Genomic DNA, 17,026 nt, shown 5'->3' with positions numbered 1-17,026 from the left:
TCTATAAAACTAAACCAAAATACTCAAGCAATCATGTAATCAATTATGTAGAAGTACCTGGAATATTAGGAGATAAAAATATTACCTGTTACTCTGAACTCCCTCAAAAAATAGCAGAAAAGAATCATAGTTAAATTACTATTCCCCATTCTCCCACACTGGGGACCTCAGACAAGCATGTATCACAGTCTATATCACTGTTTGGGGCAAAGGGATCAGCAGCTTACCTGTGTTTTAGACTCCAGTTAGGACCCAGTCCTAAAGCTGTTGGAACAGGTACTGCAGTTGATCATAGCAGGGCAGGCAGATATAAATAGCTACTCCAAAGGGAGTCTTCCTAGAGAAAATGCTCAGGAGATTTTAGTCTTCATGACCTTACAACAAAATTAATAGAAATGGGGATCTGGTCCAAGGAATGAAAAGACCTGGAGACCCACCCTCCCTGCTCACAGCCACACCCACATCCCCTCAAAACTGAGAGTGGCCAATGTACATGGAGCCTGGTGGGGGGCATTTGGTGCAGGGCCTTGGGGGCCACATGAAAGAGTCTGTGCTTTAATCTGAGTGTGGTAGGAAGTCACTGAAGGGTTAGTTTGTTTGTTGTTTGATTGATTTGTTTTTTAGGAGTCGTATGATCTAATGATGTGATGTTATTATAATGACATCACTCTGCTTACTGGATGGAGAATGCACCAGAAAGAGGGCAGAATGGGAGCTGGGATGATGGGCAGAGGAGTGACCTCCAAAATGTCCAATCCTAGTCCCCAGAATCTGTGAATATGTTACTTGACATGACAATGGGGTATTAAGGTTGCAGATAGAATTAAGGTTGCTAATCGTCTGGCCTTTAAATAGGGAGATTGTCTTGGATTACCCCTATGGATATGTCTATGTTAGGCTTCTGATCTACAGAAGTGTAAGATAATAAATTTGCATTGATTTAAGCCACGAAGTTTGTGGTGATTTGTTACAAGCAGCAATGGCAACTTAATGCACTAGAAGACTGGGTAGACATTGCCAGATCCGAGTAGAAAATGGTGGTGTGGATACCTGGTAGTAGTGGAGAGGAGAACAGTAGAGAAATATGAGAAATGGAGGGGTAACTATGGAAAAGAATTTAACAGAATGAGACGTATGCAGTGTAAGCCTGTGTGGAGACCAGAATTAAACTTTTAAATTATGTGCAGTTCAGATAGCTGAGAGTGAATGGTTTGACTGGTTAAGAATGGTCCCAGCTTATATGAGAGGCCAGAGAGGAGCGGTGAGTGCAGTCCATCCAGAGTGACATGATTCTTACAATGTTGACCTTGGCCTTGATGTCTTCAGAATTATAAGACAGAGAGGAACTTCAGTGGGCAATGGAACAGCTGACAGAGCACACAGGCCTGAGATCTGACCTCAACCAGTGCCTTTCTGGGCTGTAGCCTGTCATGTATTTTCCCGGCTGCCCTGCTGGTAGCCAGCACTGTCCTGCACATTACAGCTAGAGTCGCAGAGTCACTGACTGGATCATTACCAATCAGTTGCATCCTCCCATCTCCCTTGTTTTCTGTGTTAAATTGTGATTAATTGGGGGCTGGCCCCGTGGCCGAGTGGTTAAGTTCGTGCGCTCTGCTGCAAGTGGCCCAGTGTTTCGTTGGTTCGAATCCTGGGCGCGGACATGGCACTGCTCATCAAGCCACGCTGAGGCAGCGTCCCACATGCCACAACTAGAAGGACCCACAACAAAGAATATACAACTATGTACTGGGGGGCTTTGGGGAGAAAAAGGAAAAAATAAAATCTTTAAAAAAAAAAATTGTGATTAATTGCACATCTGCACTTTACTGGCCCAAGTAGAATAAGAGTGATTCAAACTACATTTTGTCCTGAGTACCTTTTGTTTCTTTTCCTCATGCAGCTTGAATATATTAAAAGACAAAACCAAATAAAAGCCCACCATCACCAGGGTACTGGCAGAAGCAAACACCTCTTTACTCAAAAGACTTGGCTTCCTTTCTTCCCTCAGATGCTGCTTCTCCCCACACAACCATGAACAGTAACACAAACCGCAGAAATATGCACAGGGTGTTTCTTGAAAGCCTGTGACTGTGCACCTCCCGGCACACACACTTTCAACTCTCGGAGTCGACGGCTGCTCCTCTGTGGAGCCCCGGGACCAGCCATGTTCTAAGGAACCCTCAGCCTCACTGTGGAGCTCCTATGATGATGTAAAGGAAAAAAATTACAGGAACGATGCCATTGCCTAAGGAACATCAGTAAGCTTTTTCTGTGACTAGCATACCAGAAAAATTTCTGGCGTTCAGATTTTGAATACATCAGACCTATGGGGCACCCACCTAACTTTGTCAATATCCGAGATCGTGAGTTTAAGAAGTTCTTCCAGAGAGACACAGTTTTGTGTAGGTTTCTAGTGACATCATGGCCTTGTGCAATGACGTGCTTTTCAGCATATGATGAAAAAAGAGTCAAGAAGTATCATCTGGACAAAAGAGTCATTTGGTAATGGACAAGCAGCTGCCTTACTTCTGACTATGGTTCTCATTTGTCTATACTGAAGCAAACTTTAAAAGTTTGGATTTTCCTGTCAACTAACTCACATTTAACACCGTAAATAGAGCAATTGTTCTATTTCTCTCACCTCTGGTGAATATGAGTTAAATTCACTGTACTTCTTCACTTGGAACTCTCATTTTTCAACAAAATAATTGTTACTCCAACAGTTTCTTGCACCCTCTGCTATCATTGAATCTATACCCACTGATTGGTTGCCTGATATTCAAGCTATCAGAACTCCTAGGGCAAAGTTCTGCAGGTCCCAGGGTGCTGGAAAGGCATCCATCAAGGGCCCCCAGTCTCCCTGCACCCACTTGTCAGGTGTGTCAAGAATGCAAGGCCTGGGGCTGGCCCCATGGCCGAGTGGTTAAATTTGCCTGCTTGATTTGGCAGCCCAGGGTTTTGCAGGTTTGGATCCAGGGCGTGGACCTAGCACTGCTCACCAAGCCATGCTGAGGCAGCATCCCACATGCCACAACTAGAAGGACCCACAACTAAAAATATATACAACTATGTACCAGGGGACTTTGGGGGAATGAAGGAAAAATAAAATCTTAAAAAAAAAAAAAAAGACTGCAAGGCCCTATATGCTCTTTATCAAGCTTTTGGCTTGGCTGATGTGGGGAGATAGTGTTACCATCTATCATATGGAGAACACTAGGGAAAAGCAAATTGGGAGTTTAAAAAAATCAAGAGATTCATTTGGACATCAAACATTAAGATGCCTATCAGAGAGCTGAAATATTCTGAATGCTTGTTCTGTGGAGTCCTTACTTGCCCTACCCATAAAGATGGGCTAATTTCTTTCAAACTCTCTAATCAATTTCCCTGGTTTTTGTTTCACTTATTAAATAACCAAGTGTGGTGAGAATCTGGAAAACAAATTCTGACATTTTCATGGTGAACGTGTGAATTAGTATAACCACTCCAAGGAGCATTCTGGCAACATCTATTATCATTTAAGATGCCCTTGCCCTAGCGCCAGCTACTCCACTTTCGGATATTAATATATCCCCTGGATAAACTCTGACCTGTGTGTAAGAAGACATGTTCAAGGGTATGCAAGTCTTGTTGTTATAGCAAAATGTGGTTTCAACTTACTGCCTTTCAGTAGGGGAATGAACTGTGGTTTATTGCTACAGTGGAATCCTACCCAGCACTTAAAATGACGGAGATTTACATACAACCACCAGGATACATGTGCTAAAGAGTGGAGGTTTTTTTTATAGCTTGTTATAAAAATACTTAGCTTATGGCCCATTTACGTATATTTAAAAATATTAAACTATGTATTATTGATGAATACAAAAATATGTAAAAAGTATCCAGACATGCATGGGGTAAGACCCTTCCCTGCAGGATGGTGATTGCTTCTTGGGAAAAAGGAAGGGGGTGGGGGTGTTCAATTTTATGTAACATTTTGCCTCTTTTCTTAAAAAGAGAGATGTGAAGCAAATTTCTAAAATGTTCACATCTGTTAAGTCTTGGAGATGAGCAAACAGAGGAATGTTATATTTTATGTATTATGAAATGTTTCATAATTAAAAGGAAAAAATATATGTATTATTATACATGACATCTCTCCACATCAAAAAGTCTTAATTCTCCCTCATCTTAAAGATACCCATTTGATGGCTGTAGAGTATTACACTAAATGGATAAAACATACTAGAAAAAACAAATGACGGACATAAATTGTTTCCACATTCTTTTTCTAAAAAATACCATTAGGAACATGCTTTGACATAGATCTTTACACATTTGTCTTACCATTTCTATAGATTAACTTTGTAAAAATGGGAATTTTCCAAAGAATGAACACATTTTAAATTTGGATAATGTATTAGCATATTTCTCCTGCAAAAGTTTATGACATACTTTCCTCAAGAACATTAGAAAGGATTCTCTTTTCATGTTTAATCCTAGAAACTATCAACCATTTCAGTGATCGCTAACGATTTTCCACTTATGAACTGTAATCATCAGAATAATCCTATAAGGTTAGCAATACCGTCACCCCCATTTTGCAGATAAGTAAACTGCACAGAGAAGGTAAATGATTGTCATTTTCACCCAGTTATTTAGTGGCCAAGAAGGGATTTGAATCCTGGCAGACTGGCTTCAGAGCCTACAATGATCTTAAGCACTCCAATTTTTGGCAATCTGATGGGTTAAAAAAAAAAGAATTAATTTTTATATATTATAAGTAATAGATACTAAAAATATACATGTAGTTTAAGGTACATAGTTTAAATTGTAATTAATTGTCTATTATTGAGGATAAGAATCTTTGCATATGATCATTAGGTATTTGTTCTTCATTTATGAAGTGCCTTATGTCTTTTGTTAATTTTTCTACAGGTGGCATTTATTTTTCCTTATAAATATGGAAGGGCTTTTTATATTTTAAGGGTAGTATGATAGGTAGTTATAAAACATGCTTACGTGGCTTGACTTTCACCTTTTAATTTTATTTGTGGTGACTGCTTTAGAGAAGTTTTAAATTTTGCGTGTGGCTCATGACTTAAAATTGTATTTGGTTTTGCTTTTGCCTTCCACAGTACCTAGCTTAACACCGAGCATGTAATAGCTGTAAAGGTCAAAGAGTAACATGGGAAAAAGGACTTGTAAAAAAAGGGCACATTTCCTGCATAGTTCTTCCTCTAGCAGGACAGACCCAGTGCCCTGGAGGTAGAGGATTGGGCTTGGGTCCCTGGATACAACTCTTGACATGGTTTTTGGAGATTGTGCAGGACTCAGACCTGCCTCTCTCATTTGCTATTTCCCCCACAATACGCAACATCTCTTTTGCCCAGAGCCCATTTTCATGTCTCTAATATGAGGATAGTAGGAAATATCTTAACACAATTAGGAGGATCAAATGTCGTGACTAAATTAATGTACCAGCACTGAAAACTCTTCATTTCCTGTCCTCTTCCCCCTAAAAAGGAAGAGAGCTGGATCACCTCTTGATAAACTAGATGGCTTTTCAGGAGAGTAAAGAATTCCATTCACTTGTAATTGATCACATGTTCTCTCTTGTTTGAGGGATGGCCAGGGAGCTAGGAAGGCAGAGATGCAAGGGGAATTAAAAAAAAGGTGGGTGAGGGAGAGAACGTATGCTCATCAGAGGGCTTCCATTCCAGACGCACAGCACTGGAAGGGCCACAGGCAGCAGCTCGGTCCCTGGACTCATCCTGTCCTCACAAAAACTAGAGGCTGTAGATCAGCTGACACCAAATGAGGTAGGTCTCCACAAATTGATGCAGAAGAGAGCCCAAGGCAAATTCTATAGTGGAAAAAAATCAAATTGTAAAATAATATATACAGTATCATATCTTCTTCTAAAGCGGGCAGGAGGAAGAAAGGAAAAGTCTAATTCTATGTATATGCACCAGCTTGTGTTCTACCCGTTCATTTATGCATCAAATATTTATTGAACATCTGCTATGTAGAAAGCGTTATTTCCGGCACTGAGGATGTAGTAGTGACCCAGAGAGGTGAAGTCTGTCAAAACAAACAAAAAAAAAACAAGTCTGAGCAAGTCCAAGCATAAGTCAGGAAAGACTTTATAAATAGGGACTTGATTCCATAGGGGATGGTTGTCACACAGTGTAGACTGCAATAGGGGAGACACACAAAGCCTGAGGCAGCAACGTCTCAGGGACTGGGTAGGTGAGCAAAGGTTTTGTATGCAGAGACCATGTGTTAAGTGACTGGAAAGAGGAGGGGCATGGCTAAAAGAAAAAATGGCTAGGGGGTTTCTTGAAACTTAACAAGCTGCATCAACCATTGCAATGACAGGGACTCGAAACAGGAAATGTTCATTTGTGGTTAGGCAGATGGGGCAGGAACCTGGGTGGGAGCTGATGAAAATAAGTCCACAAAGTTTGGGCCTGTTTGTCTTAGAGAAGAAACCTAAAGTTCTATGAAGCACAAAGTGCAGTCAGCCTTGTAACTCCTCCCTGGGCCCTCCCTTCTTAGGAAGATCTCTGAGCTCTTCGGCAGAGACCCTTAGGGACCCTGAGGACCACAGGCAGCCCCCACTCCTATCCTGTCCCTATCACAGCCAGTCAGTCAGGAGCTCAGCAAGCAGAGGGGACTGCTGACTGCCCAGAGAGACTGATATGCCAGGGTGGGAAGGAGCAGACTGAGACCAGGAGAGGCCCTCTGCATGGAACCCGGAAGTGTATAGGGTGGGTAGGGACTGGAGAGTGAGATTAGGGAGCTGTGACTGTGAAAGGGGACACCAGAGTGCATGAGAGGGGACCCCAGTCTCATCACAGGAGGCCCTTTCTCCCCAGAATCTACATATTCAGAGGGAACAGCCACACCTCTGAACCATTGGGAAACCTTGTGAGCACAGATCCCAAGCTCTGGGACCTTCTGGGTTCTAGCTCTTCTGTCCCTGGATTTAAATCAACCCAAGTCCCCGTACCTTTGCTCTCAGAGAGTGTCCATCATCCCCAGTGCCCAGAGCCATTTGGAGACACTTTAGGATGTTGTTGGGGTTGGGGCTTCAGGGCACTTGATTCTGTAAGGGATGGTTGTCACATGGTGGAGACTGCAAGTTTCTCCCTTCAACCCCATCCACTCACTCTCTCTTCCTAAATGAGAAACCCCTGATATTTGGTCTGGCTCCAGGTATGATCCCATGAATAAGTCCTAATAAATGGTGTATTCAAGGATTCTTGTGTGCCCGAGTGTTTTCAGACGTGTTTTTGATAAAAACAAATTCTTTTTCTGCTCAATTAATTTCTCTTCAAAGCTATTTCATTGTGAAAATATATAGTCAGTTTTTGGCACTGTAATTCTAACAAGACAAAATATATAAACCTTTTCCATGACTTTAAATGCTTCCTTCACTTTGTTGGTCCTTATGGAAATGTCAATGTTGAGAGAAGTTCCATCTTTATCTTAAGGCTGTTTGTTCTTGTTTTCGGGTCTTGGCAAATGCTTAAAGTAGACATACAATACATACTCAATGGCCACATCAGGCCCTTTTGGAAAAACAAGGTCAGACCAAATTAGGTTTACACCAAATGGCTTCCTCATATACTCCAATAGATCCTATTATTTGCCATTTGTCTGTCACACAGGTATTATATATATATATTATATATAATATATATAATAATAATTATATATATAAAATGTATATATTAAGTGTAATGATTTGGGCCTGTTGATTTAAAATTAAAAAGTAGTATTTATTTATTATTTGGGGGCAGGCCTCTCAAATGCTAGACCACTACCTCCTCATCTTTTTTTATCTTTATAATACTTTTGTCTCAATTGTCTAAAATTAACATCTACCTTTTTATAATTAAAAAATCAAATTCTATTACTTTTCCAGCTTTACTGAGATAAAACTACCTCCTTATCTAACTCTCATATGCCAAATCAGTATTTCCCCTGCCCTTCGCTGTCCCAGGGCCGGGTCCCAGGCAACTAGAGACCACCCCTATAGCTCCAAGCCTCCAGGATGATTCCGTTAGACAATATTAAACTGTTTGCTCTGCCCTGCTGTGGACCCTTTACTGGAAACCAGGACTCTGGCTTAGGCCCTCCCCTCTCAATGATCTTTTGCAAACTTCACCCAACTTGGTGCTTCTCCTGGGTCCCTGCATGGTATGCAGCACCTATCCTGTCTAGGGGAATGGTGAATAAGTTTAAACTTCTTTTTAAATGTCATTGGCCTCTCTGTCTTGCCACTCTGTCACCTTTATAAATTAAGACCCAGGCACCAGGTCTGAAGTCATAGTTGAGACTGAAGGAGGTATTCATTATGTTTTCCAAGGATGTGATAATTTTGTCTATGAAAGGCATACCCATGGAATTTCTAGTGCATATCATGGTGACATTTCTAATAGATAAGATGATACTATTTTCACCAGTGGAATTAATAACATATCTAAAGGAGTTACCAATATTCATAAAATAGATATGCATGTCTGCAACTGAAAATATTCTTATGTGTGGAATGAGAAAGATTGTGTCTGCTATAGAAAACCTGTTTGTGGTTAACCCCATAAAAATTATCACATATTTCTTTAAGTTTAAGAAGCTCCATGAACCAAACTGTGCAAATAAAGTTTAAGGAAAAAATTATAAACACATATGGAAAATGAGTATAACTGGTGAATGTACTGTTTTGCTTTCCTCAAAGAAGCAAAAATTATTAATTGATATCATCACAAATGGAAAACATCTGTTATTGGAAATATTTTTGCAAGGAGGCACTTTTTTGTTGAGGTTTTTTTTTTTAAACCAGTGATTTGCTTCATCATTTTATCAAATCTGCTTGCCTGCCTAATAAGACCGATTTGAAACCGAGTAAAATAAAATATTCTTAAATAGAATGCAGTGTTGGAGAGGATGTGGAGAAAAGGGAACTCTTATACACTGCCGATGGGAGTGCAAACTGGGGCAGCCACTATGGAAAACAGTATAGAACTACCGTACAATCCTGGTACTCCACTGCTGGGTATTTATCTAAAGAACATGAAAACATGAATGCATAAAGATATAGGCTCCCCTATGTTCACTGCAGCATTATTCACAATAGCCAAGACTTGAAAGCAACCTATGTGCCCATTAAGGGATGAATGGATAAAGAAGATGTGGTAAATATACACAATGAACTACTACTCAGCCATAAGAAATGATGAACTCTTGCCATTTGTGATAACATGGATGGACCTGAAGGGTATTATGCTAAGTGAAATAAGTCAGAGGAAGAAAGTCAAATAGTGTATAATGTCACTCATAAATAGAAGATAAAAACAACAACAAACAAATACATGGACAGAGATTGGATTGGTGGTTACCAGAGGGGAAGTGGGGAGGGGGGAGGGCAAAAGGGATGATTAGTCACATGCGTGTGGTGGTAGATTGTAATTAGTGTTTGGGTGGTAAACATGATGTAATCTACACGGAAACCAGAATATAATGATGTACACCTGAAATTTATATAATGTTATAAACCAATGCTACCTCAATAAAAAGGAAAATAAAAAAAATTAAAATAATGGAATGCAGCCTATGGCCTGTTTCTGAGGTGAGGTCTGTCTGGGGTTCAGCCCAGAGTCTCTGTCCTGGACCCTCAAGAGGGGAGTAACAATGGCACAGAGCCCTGGATTGAGGTGGGAGGAGATCTCCCTGGGGACTGGGGAGGCCTGCCAGGGGGCTTGAGCTTGGATCTGGTTCAGAGAATAGGGGAGGGGAGGCCCAAAGGCTAAAACTGTGGAGTTCGGAGTCCTGATTGGCTTTGAGAACCTCCTGCCTCAGTAGGACACTCTCCAGGGAGGCTGAGTCTCATGGTGGGTGGTCTGAGGGGCAGTATATGACCTGAGGAGAGGTGTAGGAATCAGGACCAGGGTAGACATGGCAGCCTGGAGGATAAAATGAGGAAATGAAAACATACAGGGAAACCTTCCAAAAGCTTCCTGATGTCATCTTTTTGGTCATTGGGACACTGGAGGCCCAGATCCTTCCTTCTTAAAATATTGTCAGTACCTTCTCAGTCAGCTGGAAGAGCCCTGCCCTCCAAGCTCCTGCTGGTTAAAGGTCTTGAAACAGGAATGATCTATGCATCTGCCTTTGAATGCACAGTTTTTGAATCCCATTTGGTTTAATATGACACTAAACCTTTTGGGAAAACAATGTAATGAACAGGCACTTCTTTTGGACAATTTAAATAGCTCATTGTACTGTAGAGGTGCTTTGATATATGAAGAAATAAAATTATGCACATAGCTGACCTCTGGAGAGGTACCCCTCCTGCCGTGCCTGCCCCAGTTATGTAGGGTCCTGGGTCCCCACCCTAAGCCCTTTCCTCACTCCCTTGGGCTCAGCATGCTCCAAGGACATCCTGCTATCTACCCCCTCGACCCAGCACCCCAACACCCCACAACCTTTCCTTCCCTCCCACCACTAGGCTGCTCCTCAGAATCTACTTGGTGCCTCCTACTTAAACAAAATTCCCTGGGGAGCTTGCTACATTGGAGGTTCATGAGAAGAGGTCTTGGCGGACTAGAGAGGTGACACTTTGCTTGTTTAGGGTGCTCCCTGGTGATACTGAAACTGCCTGACCCAGGCCCCACTTGGGCAAGCAGCTACATCATCTCATGGTCAGAGCTGGACACTGGAAAACCCTGGCACTCATTCTGGAAACTGTCATCGCTGACTCTAACTCAGCCTCAGCCTGCCATTCATTTCCCACCCTTCCCCCAAGCTGGACCGCAGAACCCTATTTCAATCTGACAAGCTCTGACTCCCTCCCTTCCTAGAATGCCTCCTGGCCTCATCCCCAACCTTCTGGATCTGCGGGGTCACCATGCCCTCCAATCCCTCCTAACTCCATAGATTCTGGTCCCCCACTGGACTCTAATCTCCTTCTGCTGAGGGCCCCTCTCCTAGGGTCCCCATCAGCCCCTTCCCCTGGGCCATCCTGTCCCTAAACTGCAGGCTTCTGAGCCCTGGAGATATGTGTCCGCCTGTCCCTCCCTCTACCTCTCTTGAGGGAGTCACTCTCCACCTTCAGGTTTCTTGACATTTTACTTTTTTTTCATCCTTATGACTGCTCACCCTGCCATGGATTTCCCAAATGAAGAGTTTTGTCCCAGTGTCGAGGGCACTCATCTGAGTCTTCAAGTATCTTATCCTTTCCTCCAAACCTCATCCCTCCTCTCAAGACCTTTGTGTTTAAAAAATGTTTGCCTTTTCTGAAGACATTAAACTGATTCAGTGCCCTAATGGTGAGCATTTAGTCAGGGGCAGAAGAGGACGGAGGAGGAGGGTTACCCGTGACATTAATAGGTGGTTAAGGCAAAGAGAACATGTTTAAAAGAGCACAAAATATGTCTCACTTGACTAACTTCCTCCCAGGAAGAAGCCCCACTTTATGGCAATGAGGGAACCCACTCAGGGCCTGTGAGATCTGCAAAGTCACAGGGAGGGGACCAGAACAACTGCTTCTTGGAAATTCACCATCCATAACCCCAAGAAAGCCAGATGGTGCATTTCATTCTGTATTCAAGGGTATCATTGGGATTCACATTAAGAGACAATATTTCTTTATTTTTTCTTTTCCTTTTTGTCATCAAATGCTCGTATAATAACATTTACCATCTTAACCACTTTTAAATGTACACTTTCATGGTATTAAATACAAGCACATTGTTGGGCAACCATCATAATCATCCATCCCCATAACTCTTTTTACCTTGTAAAAGAGAAACAAAATTATTAAACAGCTCCATATCCACCCCTCCCCCAGCCCCTGGCAAACACCATTACACCTTCTGTCTCTACAGTTTTGACAAAGTACCTCATAAAAGTGGAATCAAAGAGCATTTGTCGTTTTGTGACTGGACTATTTCACTTGTGGCATAATGTCCTCAAGGTTAAGCCACATTGTAGCATATTGCAGAATTTCTTTCCTTTTTAAGGCTGAATAATACTCTATTGAATGGATCTACCACATTTGGCTTATCCATTCATCCATCATTGGACACTTAGATTGCTTTCACATTTTAGTCATTTTGAATAGTGCTCTATGAACATGGATGTACAATCTCTCTTAGAGTTCCTGCTTTCAATTCTTTTTGGTGTATATACCCAGAAGTGAAATTCCTGGATCACATGGCAATTCTATGTTTAACTTCTTGAGGAACCACCATACTGTTTTCCACAAAGCTGTACCATTTTACATTCCCACCAACAGTGCACAAGTGTTCCAATTTCTTCACAGTCTCGCCAACACTTGTTGTTTTCTCTTTTTTTGATAATAGCCATTCTAATGGATATGAGGTGGTATCTCATTGTACTTTTGATTTGTATTTCCCCAAGAGACATGACTTGTCACCACAGTTTCTGAACCTCACACATGGCCCTGGGCCATGTCCCCATGCTGGACTTACCTGCCCTCAGCATGTTGAACTGACCTTCCCTTTCCCTGGGAGTCTTTGCAGATCGTGTCCCACTAATGCCCAGAATCACCACCTTCCAGTGGTTTGGGTGACAAGCCTTGCAGAGGCTGCCCTGCCAGGTACACATAGGTGGGGGTGCAGGGTGGTGCTGGATCTGAAGTCATAGAGGAAGGAGCCCCTGCATGGTCAAAGGAGGTGTGAGGGAAAAGGGTGTGAAAGAAACCACTGCCCAATGGGGACATGCCTCCTGGGCTGACTGGAAATGTGTGGCCTGCCTTGCTCTGGTTCTTTAGTCTCCTCATTCCAAACAAAGCATGTAAACACCAACTTCTACAGCAACAATGAGAAACCCTGTCACTTTAAACAAAAACAGGGGGAACCAGTCCTGAAGGTCCTTTTGCTCTCTTGGAGCCACTGCTAGATCATCCCTGTCCTCTGGAAATATCCTCAGCACCTTGTTTTGTGCTGTAAGAGGAGAGAACTCCATGCTCCTTAGGGAGACAAGTCTGAAAACTGGATCAATTTATGCCCATTGACTTCATACAAAATTAGGATTCTGAATCCTAGTAGGTTTAACATCAAACCAGCAGTTGGTGGAAAAAATACTTCCTAACAGGCAAGTTTTGATTAGTGTTTGAAACAGCTCATTACACTGTAGAGCTCTTTAACATATGAAGAAGGAAAACTGTGTGGAAATAGCTATGACCCTGGAGAGTTCCCCTCACTCCAAGTTCATCCTCAATCCTCTGGGTGTTCCCCCTCTTTTGTGTATTTTCAGACCCTGACTTCAGACCCTACTTTGAGATCCAGCTCCTCCCATCTCACCTGGTCAGAGTTGGACTTTGGAAACCCTGGCCTCTCTCTGCAAACCTTGTCCCTCCATCCTGGTGCCACTTCCCACCCATCATATTTCCCACTCCCAGGCTGGTGTTGGAACACTCTACTGGTATCTGTCACACACTCATGGTCAAGCCCTCAGCTCCAGCCTCTGCCTCTGTGGTATCTAGATGTCCCCATCCTATCCTTCCTCTTGGACTTCCAGTTCCTGCTGGATTCTGTCTCCCTCTTGGTCTATCCCTAGTCTCTTTTTGGATGCATCTGCTCATCTGGGTTTGCTGGACCAACTTCAAGGAGACTGTAGGTTGCTGCTCTCTCTGGAGGCTCTAGGGGAGAATCCTTTCCTTGTCTTCCAGCTTCTGGGGACTGTCCTCATTCTTCGTATCACAGTATCATCAAACACTTTTCCTCCTCCTGCTTCAGTCCTGACTTATCTTCTTCCTCAGGCTTTCTATCTGTCTCTTAGAAGTAATACCGAACCTGAAGGGAGTTCACTCACCCATTGCACAGCAAGCCAATCTCTGACACAGGGTGTAGTGGAAGAAAGTAGGAATTTTATTATTGCACAGTGCTGAGCAAGGAGAGAGGGCAGCTAACACTGAAATCCCAAACTCCTCGAAAAGCTTAAAGGAAGGGTTTTTATTTGGAGTTTTAGGTAGGGGAGGGGGGCACCATATGGCCTTACTGGTCTGAGCTTTCCCACCAGCCTGTATCTCTTTGTAGGGAGGACATAGTGAATCCAGGTGCTTGTCCTTGGTGGTGTCTGTCTCCATGGAGGAAAGTGGATTCTGGAGCCAGGGAGCCAGGGAGTAAGCAGGGAATGAGTGTTTTGGTTTTAACCCCGTATACGCTGGCTTTAATGTAGGGAAACTGATATCAGGGTCAGTATCAGAAGGTCTCTGGGATTCCATTTAGGATAATCCAGAATATTCTTTCCATCTCAAGATCCTTAACTTCATCGCATCTGCAGATTCCCTTGTGCCATATAAAGGGACAATCACAGGTTCTGGGGATGAGATGTTGGGTGCCTTTGGTGGCCATTAGTTAGCCTATGATGTGTCAAAAGAACATCAAAATGTTCGGAATTTATATTAAAAACCTTTGCAAAAACCATCCTTTTCAAAACCTCTTTACGTGATCACAGTAAAGTGCTGTCTCCTTATTTGTACCTGTTTATGCTGTGCCAGCCCTCACTGTGGGAGAGTCCCTGCTGCCTTTCACCCCCTGGACATTTGCAATGTTGGCGTCACACCTGCCAGTCTGGTTGGAGAGCAGCAATCATAGATGGCTCATGGTGATGGGCGCTGTGGCACAGGCTCATTGTCCAGGAGCACCTCTGCTGCGTGGGATGAGCAGAGGTCATATCCTTCACTTCTTTCATGGCTGACTTCTCCAGGGATGACGTCATAACTGGGAATGAAGCAGAAAGTCACACACAGTGTGTTTTCCAAGTATTTGATTATTTCATGTGCAAAGGCCATAGCAGTTCTAGTGGATAACATGGTTGCATTTCTCATGGATGAGATAAGGGCATCTCTAACACACCACTGATGTGGCCAAAGAAATGGTCCATACTGTTCTTAAACCAAATGTGTAAGGCTGCCTATACTTTTAGTGTGCAAGATGGCTTCAGTTATATAACCAGTTGGTCATGAAATGTTTAAAAACTCTACCACTCTTTTTTTCAAGATGATGTGTTGCAAGCCAACAGCAATGATTGTGGATTTTTACCGCTTACAAATTGAGCAAAGTATCTACACACCAAGATCGCCCTAAACGTTTAAAAGACAAAATCACATCTGGAAATAGATAGTGTCTATGGCTTCACAACATTGTGAATGTAATTGATGCCAATGAATTGTACTCTGAAAAATGGTTAAAATTTCAAATTTTATTCACGTGTATTTTACCACAATAAAAAATAAAGTTAAAGATAACAAAGGAATGACCCCTCCTTACTGCAATAGCTTGATACTTACGACCTAATAGAGAGTAAAAGATTAGAGAAGTTGGCAGTTGGAGTTTGATGTGCATATTGGAAGTCTGAGAAGACAAGGACTAACCCCATTCTCTCAATTCAGGGGTAGTTGGTAAAACTGTGAAGGAAATAATGGGAATGATGATGAATTCAGGAACCATCACTTCCAGGTTCCAGGGAGGAGCTTGTGGCCAGGACTGGACCCAGAGGCACTTCTGAAGCTGGCAATGAACAAGTTCCTGACTTGAATGGCTACCCAGGTGTTAGCTGTTATGTTTTACTAATTTACACCTATATGGTATGAACGTTCTCATACTTTTTTTTTTTTTTAGGAGATTTTTTTTTTTTTTTAAGATTTTATTATTTCCTTTTTCTCCCCAAAGCCCCCCGGTACATAGTTGTATATTCTTCGTTGTGGGTTCTTCTAGTTGTGGTATGTGGAACGCTGCCCCAGCGTGGTCTGACGAGCAGTGCCATGTCCGCGCCCAGGATTCGAACCAACGAAACACTGGGCCGCCTGCAGCGGAGCGCGCGAACTTAACCACTCGGCCACGGGGCCAGCCCCACGTTCTTATACTTTTTAAATAAAGTAGCTTATAAAGTAATGTTAATGTGTTTTTTCATAATCATCTTGTCTTTAAACATATAATTGCCTTATCTTTAATACAAATAATATTTTTACAAAAATATATTGACCTATTTTAAATAAATGACATTATATTGTCCCTTATAATTAATAAAGTCATCATTTAAATAAGATTATACGGTCCCTTGAGAAGACAGAATAATTATATCTCTTTAAAAATACAATCTCTAGCTTTTTAAGTGTAATGAGGTTATCCTTATAGAAAATGAAATGATCAGATCTCTTTAATAACTGTAAAGATACTACCCTTTGAAAAGTATAATGTCTTTTTAAAAGTATAATGACCTTTTCCTTTCAAAATATCCAGATCATGTCCTTTAGACTTTCAATGACCCTGCCAGTAATAAATGTGTCATTTCCTAAGGAAGTGTAAAAATCTTACAGTGATGACAATGAGGGAACTATGACCACACATGCCAACTTGGCTATATCTCAGAGGCACAATGTTCAGTAAAAAGAAGCCAGACACTAATCCATGTGTCTAACATACATAGAGTGTGTGTGTGTGTGTGTGTGTGTGTGCACAGATAAGACAGAGAACAGTCTTACTGTTTCACATGGACACATGTCACATTAAGTGACAACATCAGCCTGAGTCTTTGTTTTCTCTCTGTAAAAGCAGCATGAGGACAGTGTGACTCTCTCAGGATCATCACAGAGATGATGGGAGGACAGGCATGAAAAGCCAGGAGGGTAGACCACTCCACAGGGACCCCAGTGTTCCTCCTGCAGAGAAATTCACCCAAGATTTGGGTTCCTCTGTCTCCCCTGTGCTCAAACTTATCATCTCTCACCATGATGGGGTTTATAAAATTTTTAGGTCTCTCATTATTTCAAACGTGGAGCAGTGTTTTTTTTTTTTTTTTTTTTTAACATTGGCCCTGAGCTAACATCTTTTGCCAATCCTTTTTTTTTCTTATTCTCCCCGAAGCCTCCCAATACATAGTTGTATATTCTAGTTCTAGATCCCTTCTAGTTCTGCTACGTGGGATGCTCCTTCAACATGGCTTGATGAGCTATGCTAGGTCCATGCCCAGGATCTGAACCAGTGAAACCCTAGGCCTCAAGTGAAGCATG

The 17,026-nt window shown here is 42.1% G+C and overlaps 1 protein-coding gene and 1 long non-coding RNA gene across 16 annotated transcripts in view; one reads left to right on the top strand and one right to left on the bottom strand.

Annotated features, from left to right (window-relative positions):
* The window catches only part of LOC106843833 (cell adhesion molecule CEACAM1-like), a 135,498-nt gene that overhangs the window by 23,812 nt on the left and 94,660 nt on the right, over positions 1-17,026 (bottom strand). The window lies entirely within an intron of this gene.
* The window catches only part of LOC123281330 (uncharacterized), a 222,573-nt gene that overhangs the window by 165,888 nt on the left and 39,659 nt on the right, over positions 1-17,026 (top strand). For 9 of the 13 annotated variants that reach the window (XR_011498599.1, XR_011498595.1, XR_011498601.1 and 6 more), the window contains one exon: positions 1,901-15,700. The exons of 1 other annotated variant lie outside the window; for it this stretch is intronic. This is a non-coding gene — a long non-coding RNA (uncharacterized lncRNA). Of the gene's footprint in view, positions 1-1,900; positions 15,701-17,026 lie in introns of those variants that run through there. 3 more of the 13 variants (XR_011498594.1, XR_011498591.1, XR_011498590.1) reach the window with 2 other exon arrangements.

The sequence above is a fragment of the Equus asinus genome, chromosome 26 (genome assembly GCF_041296235.1).
Source record: "Equus asinus isolate D_3611 breed Donkey chromosome 26, EquAss-T2T_v2, whole genome shotgun sequence".
Lineage (NCBI taxonomy): Eukaryota > Metazoa > Chordata > Mammalia > Perissodactyla > Equidae > Equus > Equus asinus.
Note: the sequence above shows the minus strand (reverse complement) of the source record. Positions and strands in the feature narration are given on the sequence as shown.